Raw genomic sequence first — 13,549 nt, forward strand, 5'->3', positions numbered from 1 at the left:
TAACCCTCTAAGAAAAACTTGTCATAAACTCCAGGGTACCTAGAAAGTTTATGAGCACAGAGTGAGTGATTTATAAGTTTTCAGGGCTAGAAATACCCATAACAGTATGGTTGTTGAATTACCATAAATGCTGAACTTCATGGTTTTCATATAACTCTCAACCAGAGTACCTGGAAAATGGACCAGAAACACACTCAGAGAATGCATTCCCACAGAAAATATTTTGGTGTGAACATGTATGCATGCCCGCTCAGTTGCTAAGTTGCATCTGATTCTTTGTGACCTCATGGACTGTAGCTTGCCAGGACCCTCTGTCCCTGGGATTTTCCAGGCAAAAAATATTGGAGTGGTTTGCTATTTCCTCCTCCAGGGCATCTTCCCAACCCACGGATCCAACCTGCATCTCCTGCATTGCCAGGCAGATTCTTTACCACTGAGCCACCTGGGAAGCCCCGTGAACACATATGTGCACGTGTTCATGCTTAGTCACTTCAGCTGTGTATGACTCTTTGGGACCCTATGGACTGTAGCCCTCCAGGCTCCTCTGTCCATGGGATTCTCCAGGCAAGAATACTGGAGTGGGTTGCCATTTCCTCCTCCAAGGGATCTTCCTGACCCTGGGATCGAACTGGCATCGCTTATGTCTCTTGCACTGTCAGGTAGGTTCTTTACCACTAGCGCCACCTGGGAAGTCCTGTGAACATGTATACATAGATGCTAAATGCTACAGACATTTAATAAATTTGGGTGGAGAGGAAGAATAATGTTATCCATTCAAACATATGGCACACAGGTAACAGTGGACTCTCTACACTGAGGGGGTCTGCTTATCTGATCTGCCCCTCTGGGAATGAGAACCCAGCTGCCATGATCAGGTGGGTTAGTTCATTTCACGTGCACATCTCAATAACACCCCAAATGGTGGTTTGCTTGGTACCTTATAAAGACAGCAAGGATTAGTTGAGAAAGAAACTGTATTTACTGAATAAATAAATGAATCATAGCAAGTACTCTAGCACATACCTGTTCTCAGGATGGTTTACTTCTAGGAACTGGTAAAACCCTTAATAGATGTGGCTAAGGGCGGTGTTTCTATTCTGATTGTTGCTTGGGCTCTCAGACATAATTTGTTTCTGCATCATTCACTACTTCAGGGTATTGTATTTGGATCCAGGTGTATTTGTGTTTGAATTCTGGCCTGCTTTTTACTAGAAATTAAGTTTTGAGCAAGTTTATCCACCATTTTTGAATTGTTGTTTCTTTCAGTCAAAGTGGGAGAAATATATCTACCTTATGGGATGATTGTGGGAATTAGTGATAAGAAATACACAGCTACAGTGATGTGTATGATACAAAGATCATGTTTATACAAAGATCTCACGAATGATGCTGTTGTTTATTATCATTGTGGTTGTTCCTTTCCTCTTCATCCTTTTCTGTGGCCCACCTACTCCCTGGTAGATCAGTCAGGTCCTGATAGACAGGAAAGTAGCCTGTCTAAAGGTAAATCACAGCCTGATTTACTCACATTTCCAACTCTTAACCACAGAGTCATCATCAGCCCTATTTCCCCATCTTGGCTCTTGTATTTCTTGTCCATTAACTACCGTGATGTTGACACTAGAGGAAAACCAATATTTTTTTAAATGTGTTCCCTACTGCAATCAGGAAATTATTTCTCTCTGTGCTTTCTGGTAGTAGTTGTGTGAGAGGGAATTTTATAGAACACTGTAAGACAGGAAAGGGAAAAAAATCAAGGTTGCATGCTACCTCGAAATTTCTCCCATTAATCAAAAACTGACTTATTATTTATTTCAGTATCACACTTCCTTTTATACCTGTCAGCTGAACCTCTTGGGATTTTGTGTTTTAAACATCTCATTTTCTTATAAGTCAGAGACATGGTGAAGTATAACAACAACAAAAACAGTAAGTTACACAGATGAACACCATACAGAAATAGCAAATGCAGTATGGTTCCAGAAAGTACAATCTCCAGTGGTCAGTTCACATGAAAAGTGATTGTTTGACTTGTGGACACAGTGGGGGAAGGAAAGGGTGGGACGAACTGAGAGAGTAGCGTTGGAACATATACATTATAATACCATATGTAAAATAGATAGCCAGTGCGAATTTGCTGTATGACTCGGGGAACACAAACCAGGGCTCCATGACAACCTAGAGGGGTAGAATGGGGTGGGAGGGAGGTTCAAGAGGGAGGGGACAAATCTCTATCTATGGCTAGTTCATGTTAATGTATGGCAGAAACCAATACAACATTGTAAATCAATTATCCTCCAATTAAAAATAAATTTATAAAAAGTGACTGTTTCCTTACAAGGACCTTTAAATATAAATAGCTCTCTCTCCCAATGTATTAAATTCCTGATATTTCAATAGTTTATTCCAAAGGATTTTGCTCATATATAATTTTTATGGACCAATGGAGACTTTTAGGTAAAATACTCTATTGTATTCAATCTCATTTCGTAAATATATATGTTGTGAAACCCTACTAAATTCAGAGGGACTAGCTTAAACCCCTACAGGGCTCCAAAGATTTCCTGTTCATAAACAACTTATTTGGTTTCTTCTCTACATGAAATACAGTCTATTTTACATATAAATAGAAGTTTCTTTTAATTATGGCACATCCAAATTGCAATCATAGCTCTTTTTATTTTATACAGCATGTATTTCCCAGGGTGAATAAAATACATCATAAATCAGAGTAGAAGTATATACTCAATTACGCAAGATGCTACTTTTCCAAAAATGCAAGCAGTTGAATTTTAAATATTTTACTACAATTTTTACATATATTAAATAAGTATATTTTAGCACCTACTATGTGTCAGACACTTTGATAGTATTTGGATTATGAATAAAACAAAATCCTTACTCTCTAAGGACTCAAAATCCATTAAACATACAAATTACAGTTGGCTTAGATAGTAAAGAATCTTCCTATAATGCAGGAGACCTGGGTTTGATACCTGGGTCAGGAAGATCCCCTGGAGAAGGGATTGGCTACCTACTCCAGTATTCTTGCCTTGAGAATTCAATGGACAGAGAAGCCTAATGGGCTACAGTCCATGGGGCCACAAAAAGTCGGCCACAATTGAGCGACTAACACTTTCATATGGTATATACAGTAACAAAGTTGTGTTTAAAGTGTGGAGGAGGCTACTGCTGATATAGAAGAGAGAGTTGGGGAGGGATCTCTTGATTTCCTGCTGCATCTTCTCCAAACAACCTATTACTCCAGTTGGTGAAGCCAAAAATCTAGGCATCATCTGTGAATCAGTCCTTTCCTTGATCTCCCACATTTAGTCCACCAGATGGTCCAACCAAACCTTCCCCTAAGCTGTATTTTAAACCTGCCAAGATTTCTCTCTCCCGACTGTTTTATCCCTCAAATGTAAGCTCCCATCCAATCTCCTCTGGTTCTCTTCAATAGCCAGTTTCCCTGGACTCCCTGCTTCCATTTTTGCCATCGTACAAAGCATTCTCTACACAGCAGCAAACATATAAATCAAATGATGTCATTCGATTGCCTAAAGTTCTTCAGTGGCTTCCTGTCACACTTAAAATTCAACCCAACATCAGACTTTGGCCTGCAAGACCCAACGCGATTTGTCCTGAGCCTTCTTTTCCTTCTTCATCTCCTTTCCTTTCCCACTCAGTTCCACTTTGTAATAGCTGTGAAATTTACAATTAGTGCACCATCTTGATTGCTACAAGATATATTAATTACTATATTATTTTCATATATTAATGTAGCTGTGTACATCAACCTTCTTTCTGTTTTTGAATACATCGAGCTTGCTCTCACTTCCAACTTTCTGAATGAAACTCTCTTCCCCAGATATGCCCATGGAGGGATCCTTGTTTTTTTTTGCAGATCTTAGCTCAGAAGTCACCTCCTCACTCTCCCTCAACTCACTCTTTTCAATTCTCTGCAACACTTTTTTTATCTGAAATTATCTTAGTCTATCATTTCTTTATCTTTTCTTCCCAACCCCTCCTTACCCTTACCTTCTACATATACACTCAAATATGATTCACAAGATCAAGGACCTCTATCCACCCAGTGCTTAGCATTAGATATTTATTGAATGAATAAATGAATGATTTCATAGGGAAGATGACATTAGAACTAGATAAGATTTTGTTATCTAAAGGAAACCAGTCCTGAATATTCATTGGAAGAACTGATGTTGAAGCTGAAGCTCCAATACTTTGGCCACCTGATGCGAAGAACTGACTCATTGGAAAAGACCCTGATGCTGGGAAAGATTGAGGGCAGGAGGAGAGGGGACAACAGAAGATGAAATGATTGGATGGCATCACTGACTCGATAGACATGAGTTTGAGCAAGCTCCAGGAGTTGGGTGATGGACACGGAAGAAGCCTGGCATGCTGCAGTCCATGGGGTCGCAAAGAGTTGGACATGACAGTGACTGAACTAAACTGAAGATTTTGCCAGACCAAGAAGGTGGAGTAATCGAAAACTATGAACTGTTGTTTGTTCCCAAATTGCCTCATGAGAGAGAAATGTAAAGATAAGGAACTGGCAGTACCATGGCTAATATTCCAATTGGGAATAATTTCCTGATCAGTAGGCATAGTATTGATTGAAATATGCTTCACTCTTAGCCAGACTAAGAGTGCTAACACTTAGAACATGTTTCCATTTTTTAAAAATTTAGGGTGTTAGAACTGGAGTTTATACTCAGTAGTTATCACATGGTTTATATTTTTCCAATGATACAGTCACTCTCTGGTATTTTTTTAAAGTAAAATTGTAATTTAAATACTTTTGTGGGGGTTGTGTGTGTGTATGTGTGTTTGTGATTGAGAAAAGGGGTCATGAGCATTCACTGGCAAATCTGGTATCAATGGAACATACTCAATGACAAGATCACAAATTGTTTGCAAGAGTCTCAGAAATAAAATCTCATTTAATTTTCTGTCACTAAAGCTTTTAACATAGGGAGACTTGAGCTAACAGTGAAAAGAATCTGCAAAAAAAAAACCCTATCACCTTCATTACATTTTCAGGGAGCCATTCCTATTCTTAATTGAATCTTTCAAGTTTTCTTATGATTTATGGGGCTTTTGGAAATAAATCAGTTTCCATCTTCTCATTGCCTTTATGGGGAGTTTACCAGTTTCCCAGGAATTGTGAGAATTTGTCAGGTAATTATGGAATCTGACCTCTTCCAAGTCCAAAGTGTTGACCTCTCTAGAAATCACAAAATTAGAATGTGGACAACTTAATGAAGAGATTTTTTTCCCCCTTCAAATTAGCATTTACATTTACCCAAGAAATTTATAACCATAATAAGTGTCTGATGTTAATGGATGGCATAGACATTCTTATCATCTGAATTCTAATTATTCTATTTTCTTGTTTCTAGTAGATAATTAGTTATTGCTAGCTTTTAAATGTTTTCTGAGAGCTTGGGTTTGTCTTTGCATCCCCTCATCCATAGAGCTCATCCGTTTTCAGAGCTACACAATCACTTCTGTCTCAATGACATTCTCAATTTTTAGGCCAGACTTCTTACCCAAGCACCAGACTTTAAATGACCTAGACATTTTCATGCAAAAGCTCAACTGCTGTGTAAAATTCAACAAACCCAACTTAACCAAAACTCCTCTGCCATTCTCTTGTGTTTATCTTTCACACCTTCATCCCCCACACTCCCTCGCCTACATTACCTTCCATAATTCCCTCATCCCTTCTGTTCAGATTGTGGCTCTGTCTTACATATTATCTCTTGGATTTGTTTTTTCTAGTCCTATTGGGTACACACATGTACAGACATCATCACACCTAAATCAAGTCATTAATGTCCCCATCTGTCTCCCTGCCTCTTATTCCTTTGCCCTTCAAATCCAGATACATTTTCAAAAATAACATTTGCAGCATAAAAATGATAGAAAAGGATCCAAGAAGTCTTTCACTTACCACAAAAAGGAGAACTTTGCATTATCTGTCAAAATAATTTTTAACAACTTATTATAGCACTTAAGGCCCTCCTCCCTTGTTTTTGGCAAGCTTGCAATCTAGACAATCAGGTCTCTTTGGCATCCTCTCCCCAACCTTCTCAGGCAATCTTGTGCCATTTTTCACCTTGGATGACCTCTCTCTCCTAATTACTTTTCCAAATTTACTTTTCCCTCAAGTCACTTTTCAAACCTCATCTTTACAAAGAGTCTTCCCTGGACACTCAACTCTGTCATCTTTTCTTTTTTGACAATGTATTCTCACATGTTTTTTGTGTGCCTCGATCTTATCTCCCGCCTAAGAACATGGGTTCTGCAAGGCAGAGATGTTACTTTTTGCAATCTCTGTGTCTTTCACAGTGCTGGGCATTTTGTTAAACCTTAGTAAATACAGCAACAAAGAGTTAGTCTAGTATGGACTTTCCATGAGTACTGGCGTCATGCCTGCTCTGTTCCCAGATGTGTATCCTGTAGATAACACAATGCCTGGTCCATAACAGGTGTCCAATATATATTTTTTCAATTGAGAGAATGAATGAATAAGAGCTGAGAGTGAGAATCACAAGTCGCTGTGAAAACCTTCCTATGTCAATTTTTACCCATAAAAATTGTAAGGGTAATTAAGAGGAATAAACAAGTAAGGGTAATTAACAGAAAGAACACCCAGGATAGAATCTCAAATTCAAGGCTATGTATCCATGGGTTAAAATAGAAGCCACAACACATACATAACGGTTAAAAAACTACCATAGGAGGATGACTCAACACAGTCAGAATCCAGTCACTTCAGTTCAGTTCAGTTCAGTCGCTCAGTCGTGTCCGACTCTTTGCGACCCCATGAACTGCAGCACGCCAGGCCTCTCTGTCCATCACCAACTCCCAGAGTCTACCCAAACCCATGTTCATTGAGTCGGTGATGCCATCCAACCATCTCATCCTCTGTCGTCCCCTTCTCCTCCTGCCCCCAATCCTACCCAGCATTAGGGTCTTTTCCAATAAGTCAACCCTTCGCATGAGGTGGCCAAAGGATTGGAGTTTCAGCTTCAACATCAGACCTTCCAATGAACACCCAGGATTGATCTCTTTTAGGATGGATTGATTGGATCTCCTTGCAGTCCAAGGGACTCTCAAGAGTCTTCTCCAACACCACAGTTCAAAAGCATCAATTCTGCGGAGCTCAGCTTTCTTCACCGTCCAACTCTCACATCCATACATGACCACTGGAAAAACCATAGCCTGGACTAGACGGACTTTTGTTGGCAAAGTAATGTCTCTGCTTTTAAATATGCTATCTAGGTCGGCCATAACCTTCCTTCCAAGGAGTAAGTGTCTTTTAATTTCATGGCTGCAGTCACCATCAGCAGTGATTCTGGAGCCCAGAAAAATAAAGTCTGACACTGTTTCCACTGTTTCCCCATCTATTTCCCATGGAGTGATGGGACCAGATGCCATGATCTTAGTTTTCTGAATGTTGAGCTTTAAGCCAACTTTTTCACTCTCCTCCTTCACCTTCATCAAGAGGCTCTTTAGTTCTTCTTCACTCTCTGTCATAAGGGTGGTGTCATCCGCATATCTGAGGTTATTGATATTTCTTCCAGCAATCTTGATTCCAGCTTGTGTTTCTTCCAGCCCAGCGTTTCTCATGATGTACTCTGCATATAAGTTAAATAAGCTGGGTGACAATATACAGCCTTGACGTACTCCTTTTCCTATTTGGAACCAGTCTGTTGTTCCATGTCCAGTTCTAATTGTTGCTTCCTGACCTGCATACAGGTTTCTCAAGAGACAGGTCAGGTGGTCTGGTATTCCCATCTCTTTCAGAATTGTCCACAGTTTATTGTGATCCACACAGTCAAAGGCTTTGGCATAGTCAATAAAGCAGAAATAGATGTTTTTCTGGAACTCTCTTGCTTTTTCGATGATCCAGAGGATATTGGCAATTTGATCTCTGGTTCCTCTGCCTTTTCTAAAACCAGCTTGAACATCTGGAAGTTCACGGTTCACGTATTGCTGAAGCCTGGCTTGGAGAATTTTGAGCATTATTTTACTAGCATGTGAGATGAGTGCAATTGTGCGGTAGTTTGAGCATTCTTTGGCATTGCCTTTCTTTGGGATTGGAACGAAAACTGAGCTTTTCTAGTCCTGTGGCCACTGCTGAGTTTTCCAAATTTGCTGGCATATTGAGTGTAGCACTTTCACAGCATCACCTTTGAGGATTTGAAATAGCTCAACTGGGATTCCATCACCTCCACTAGCTTTGTTCATAGTGATGCTTCCTAAGGCCCACTTGACTTCACATTCCAGGATGTCTGGATCTAGGTGAGTGATCACACCATCGTGATTATCTGGGTCATGAAGATCTTTTTTGTACAGTTCTTCTGTGTATTCTTGCCACCTCCTCTTAATATCTTCTGCTTCTGTTAGGTCCATACCATTTCTGTCCTTTATCGAGCCCATCTTTGCATGAAATGTTCCTTTGGTATCTCTAATTTTCTTGAAGAGATCTCTAGTCTTTCCCAATCTGTTGTTTTCCTCTATTTCTTTGCACTGATCACTGAGGAAGGCTTTCTTATCTCTCCTTGCTATTCTTTGGAACTCTGCGTTCAGATGGGAATATCTTTCCTTTTCTCGTTTGCTTTTCACTTCTCTTCTCTTCCCAGCTATCTGTAAGGCCTCCTCAGACAGCCATTTTGCTTTTTTGCATTTTCTTTTCCATGGGGATTTTCTTGATCCCTGTCTCTTGTACAATGTCATGAACCTCTGTCCATAGTTCATCAGGCACTCTGTCTATCAGGTCTAGTCCCTTAAATCTATTTGTCACTTCCACTGTATACTCATAAGGGATTTGATCTAGGTCATACCTGAATGGTCTAGTGGTTTTCCCTACTTTCTTCAATTTAAGTCTGAATTTGGCAATAAGCAGTTCATGATCTGAGCCACAGTCTGCTCCTGGTCTTGTTTTTGCTGACTGTATAGAGCTTCTCCATCTTTGGCTGCAAAGAATATAATCAATCTGATTTCGGTGTTGACCGCCTGGTGATGTCCACGTGTAGAGTCTTCTCTTGTGTTGTTGGAATAGGGTGTTTGCTATTACCAGTGCGTTCTCGTGGCAAAACTCTGTTAGCCTTTGCCCTGCTTCATTCTGTACTCCAAGGCCAAACTTGCCTGTTACGCCAGGTGTTTCTTGACTTCCTACTTTTGCATTCCAGTCCCCTATAATGAAAAGGACATCTTTTTTGGATGTTATTTCTAGAAGGTCTTGTAGGTCTTCATAGAACCGTTCAACTTCAGCTTCTTCGGCGTTACTGGTCGGGGCATAGACTTGGATTACCGTGATATTGAATGGTTTGCCTTGGAAACGAACAGAGATCATTCTGTCGTTTTTGAGATTGCATCCAAGTACTGCATTTTGGACTCTTTTGTTGACCATGATGGCTACTCCATTTCTTCGAAGGGATTCTTGCCCACAGTAGTAGATATAATGGTCATCTGAGTTAAATTCACCCATTTCAGTCCATCTTAGTTCGCTGATTCCTAGAATGTCGACGTTCACTCTTGCCATCTCCTGTTTGACCACTTCCAACTTGCCTTAATTCATGGACCTAACATTCCAGGTTCCTATGCAATATTGCTCTTTACAGCATCGGACTTTGCGTCTATCACCAGTCATATCCACAGCTGGGTATCGTTTTTGCTTTGGCTCCATCCCATCATTCTTTCTGGAGTTATTTCTCCACTGATCTCCATTAGCATATTGGGCACCTACTGACCTGGGGAGTTCATCTTTCAGTGTCCTATCCTTTTGTCTTTTCATACTGTTCATGGGGTTCTCAAGGCAAGAATACTGAAGTGGTTTGCCATGCCCTTCTCCAGTGGACCACAATCTGTCAAACCTCTCCACCATGACCCATCTGTCTTGGGTGGCCCCACACGGCATGGCTTAGTTTCATTGAGATAGACAAGGCTGTGGTCCGTGTGATCAGATTAGCTAGTTTTCTGTAATTTTAGTTTTAGTGTGTCTGCCCTTTGATGCCCTCTTGCAACATTTAGGCCTTGGGTAATTTCTCTTGCCCCAGCCCCCTGCCGGGCCTAGGCCCTGTCAGCCGCCATCCCGTGCACGCGGCCCGGCCTAGCCCCTCTCGGCCGCCGCCCCCGGCCCCTGGCCCGGCCTAGCCCCTCTCGGCCGCCACCACCAGCCCCCGGCCCCCGGCCCGGCCTAGCCCCTCTCGGCCACCGCCCCCGGCCCCCGGCCTGGCCTAGCCCCTCTCAGCTGCCGTCACTTCAGCAAGCTCCAAAACTTTGAGATTTCTGTTACTTTTGGTCTGTCATGGAGGACAAAATGTCACAGAACAAGAATGTACAGTTGCTTCAGGCAGTTGGAAACCAAGGGGTAGGGGAACTAGTTCTCACTGTCAGGAAGCAGGCAGGTCTTCCCACAGAGCAATCTCTGCAATATGTTCTTAACAAAGATGATATTTGAATTTTCTTCTTCTCAGTCTTAGTGTTAGGTCCCCATGTTAGTAGCTGTCATTTCATACTATGTTCTACATTTGTTACAAATATAATAAGATGATTTATTTGTGTGTGTGCTGTTTCTTTAATATCTGTTATTTCTGCAAAGTGCAAGCTTCAAGAAGGCTTCTCGTGTTTCACATGCCTGGACTAGAGCTCACAGCATAACAGGTACTCAGTGTAGATCTGTTAAATGAATGAGGAACTCTACGTCTGTACTCAAATGAGTGCGCATATGTGTGTATGTACACTCATGCATGTGAGAGACATATAGACAGATATTAAGGTGCTGGATAATTAAGAGGATAGACTTGAAAACTGTGGGATAGTCTCAAAGAAAAACACTGAAATCCATTAAGGGAATGGAAAAGAGGTGTTAAGAGAAGAAAATGTCACGTTGAAGTTGCAAAATTTAGAGATAAGAATGTTTATTAATAGAGTGAGGCAGCTCTGTGACATGACACAACTCTTAGCTATCTTATTTCATTTATATTTATAAAATGGGGATGATAGCCATTTTTTCTTACATTAGAGTTAATTGGGGTTATGTATGTGAGGCATTAACCCAGTCCCTGGTTCCTACACAAGAAATTACTCACCCTCTGGACAATTTTTCTTTAAACTGAAGTAGAGTTGATTTACAATATTATGTAAGTTTCAGGTATACAGCACAGTGATTCATATATATTCATATATATATATATTCATATATATATACATATATACACACACATATATATTCTTTTCAGATTCTTTTCCCTTATCTGTTATTATAAAATATTGAGTATAGTTTTCTGTTCTACACAGTAGGTACTTGTTTATTATCTATTTTATACATAGTTGTGTTTATATGTTAATCCCAGCCTCCTAATTTATCCTTTTCCCCAGCCCCCTTTTCCTTTTGCTAACCATGAATTTGTTTTCTATGTCTGTGAGTATCTTTCAGATTTGGAAATAAGTTCATTTTTGTCATTTTTTTTTCAGAGTCCAAATATAAGCAATGTCATATGATATTTGTCTTTGATTTATTTCATTTAGTATGATAATCTCTAGGTCCATTCGCGTTGCTGTAAATGGCATTATTTCATTCTTTTTTGTGGCTCAGTAATACTCCATCGTATATATGTCCTGTATCTTCTTTATCTGTTCCTCTATCGATGGACTTTTAGGTTACTTCTGTGTCTTGGCTATTATAAACAGTGTTGTTATGAACACTGGAGTGCACGTATCTTTTCAAATTATGGTTTTCTCCAGAGGTATGCCCAGGAGTGGGATTGCAGGATCATATGGTAGTTCTATTTTCAGTTTTTTAAAGAACTTAAAATGGCAACTCACTCCAGTCCTCTTGCCTGGAAAATCCCGTGGATGGAGGAGCCTGGTAGGCTGCAGTCCATGGGGTCGCTGGGAGTCGGACACGACTGAGTGATTTCACTTTCACTTTTCACTTTCATGCATTGGAGAAGGAAATGGCAACCCACTCCTGTACTCTTGCCTGGAGAATCCCAGGGACGGGGGAGCCTGGTGGGTGGCCGTCTCTGGGGTCGCACAGAGTCGGACACGACTGAAGCGACTTAGCAGCAGCAGCACATACTGTTCTCCATAGTGGCTACACCAATGTACATTCCCATCAACAGTGCAGGAGGGTCCCTTTTTCCTTCACACCCTCTCCAGCAATTATTGTTTGCAGTCTTTTTAATGATGGCCATTCTGACTACTGTGAGGTGATACCTCATTGCAGTTTTGATTTGCATTTCTCTGATAGTTAGCAGTGTTGAGCATTTTTTCATGTGCATTTTGGCTGTCTGTGAGTCTTTCTTTGAGAAATGTCTATTTAGGTCTTCTCCCCACTTTTTGATTGGGTTGTTTGTTTGTTTGTTTTTTGATATTGAGCTGTATGAGATGTTTGTATATTTTGGAAATTAAACCCTTGTCAGTTGCATCGTTTGTAAATATTTTCTTTCATTCTGTAGGTAGTCTTGTCATTTTGTTGATACTTTTCTCTTAATTCATAAACTCATAGGCTATTCTTTTTAAAAAATTATTTATTACTTATTTTCATTTTTGTCTGTACTGGGTCTTCTTTGCTATATGGGCTTTTCACTAGTTGTGGTGAGCAGGGACTATACTCCAGTTACAGTACATGGGCTTCTCATTGTGGGGGTTTCTCTTATAGTGGAGCACAGGCTCCAGGGTGCATGGGTTCAGCAGTTGTGAGGTACGGGCCTAGCTGCCTCACAGCATGTGGGATCTTCCTGGACCAGAGATTGAACCCATGTACCCTGCCCTGCAAGACAGACTCCCAACAACTAGATCACCAGGGAAACCCCCATAGTCTATTGTTTAAGAGAATATGATGAAACAAACCTGAGAAAAACAAAAAAGCAGGAAATACAAAACATAGTGTAACTGAATTGATTGTACATATTTAAAAATCATTCAAAGCCTGCAAAAGAAACGAGAAAATGTTTCTTCTGATGTCATTGCAGCCTAAATACCATATCTGTGTGTGCTTATGTATCTCTATCTATTTCTCCATTTATATCTCAGACAGCATGTGCCCATATCGGTTCATGTATTTTAATTAGGAGTAGAATTTTTAGCAACTGACATGGTAAATAAGTAAAAATCAACATTTTGTGAAAAATTTGAAATCTCTTCCTTCTCTTCCTCCTCATTCATAGTTTTTTTTGAAATGATCAGATATCAAAACAGATTTTTCCTGTAGCTTTGGAATTGCTTATACTGTGTTGATGAATTTAAAATTTACCTTTAGGTACTAAGGGCCATGATGAAGTTTTTATTTTTATTTTATTTTTTTTGAGGTTTTAATTTTGGAATCAGCAGTACATAAATATAACGGACAGGCAGACTGCAGAAAAGAATGAAAGGAAGAATCTGAGTAAGGATAATGTCTGGGGGAGTTGATGTCAAGAAGTCCTAGGGAGGATTCAACCAGAGAATCCTAGAGAATTCTAACCAGTGACATCAGAACTGTCAAATGGTGGAAAGTCCAGTAAGGTAA

The 13,549-nt window shown here is 40.2% G+C and overlaps 1 long non-coding RNA gene across 1 annotated transcript in view; it reads left to right on the forward strand.

Moving 5' to 3' along the window:
* The first annotated feature begins 312 nt into the window (after positions 1-312).
* LOC145528820 (uncharacterized) overlaps positions 313-13,549 on the forward strand; it is a 207,797-nt gene continuing 194,560 nt past the window's right edge. The window contains exons 1-2 of the long non-coding RNA XR_014070730.1: positions 313-659; positions 13,350-13,545. This is a non-coding gene — a long non-coding RNA (uncharacterized LOC145528820). The remainder of the gene's footprint in view (positions 660-13,349; positions 13,546-13,549) is intronic.

Source organism: Giraffa tippelskirchi, chromosome 1 (assembly GCF_054371585.1).
Source record: "Giraffa tippelskirchi isolate mGirTip1 chromosome 1, T2T-mGirTip1v1.2.pri, whole genome shotgun sequence".
Lineage (NCBI taxonomy): Eukaryota > Metazoa > Chordata > Mammalia > Artiodactyla > Giraffidae > Giraffa > Giraffa tippelskirchi.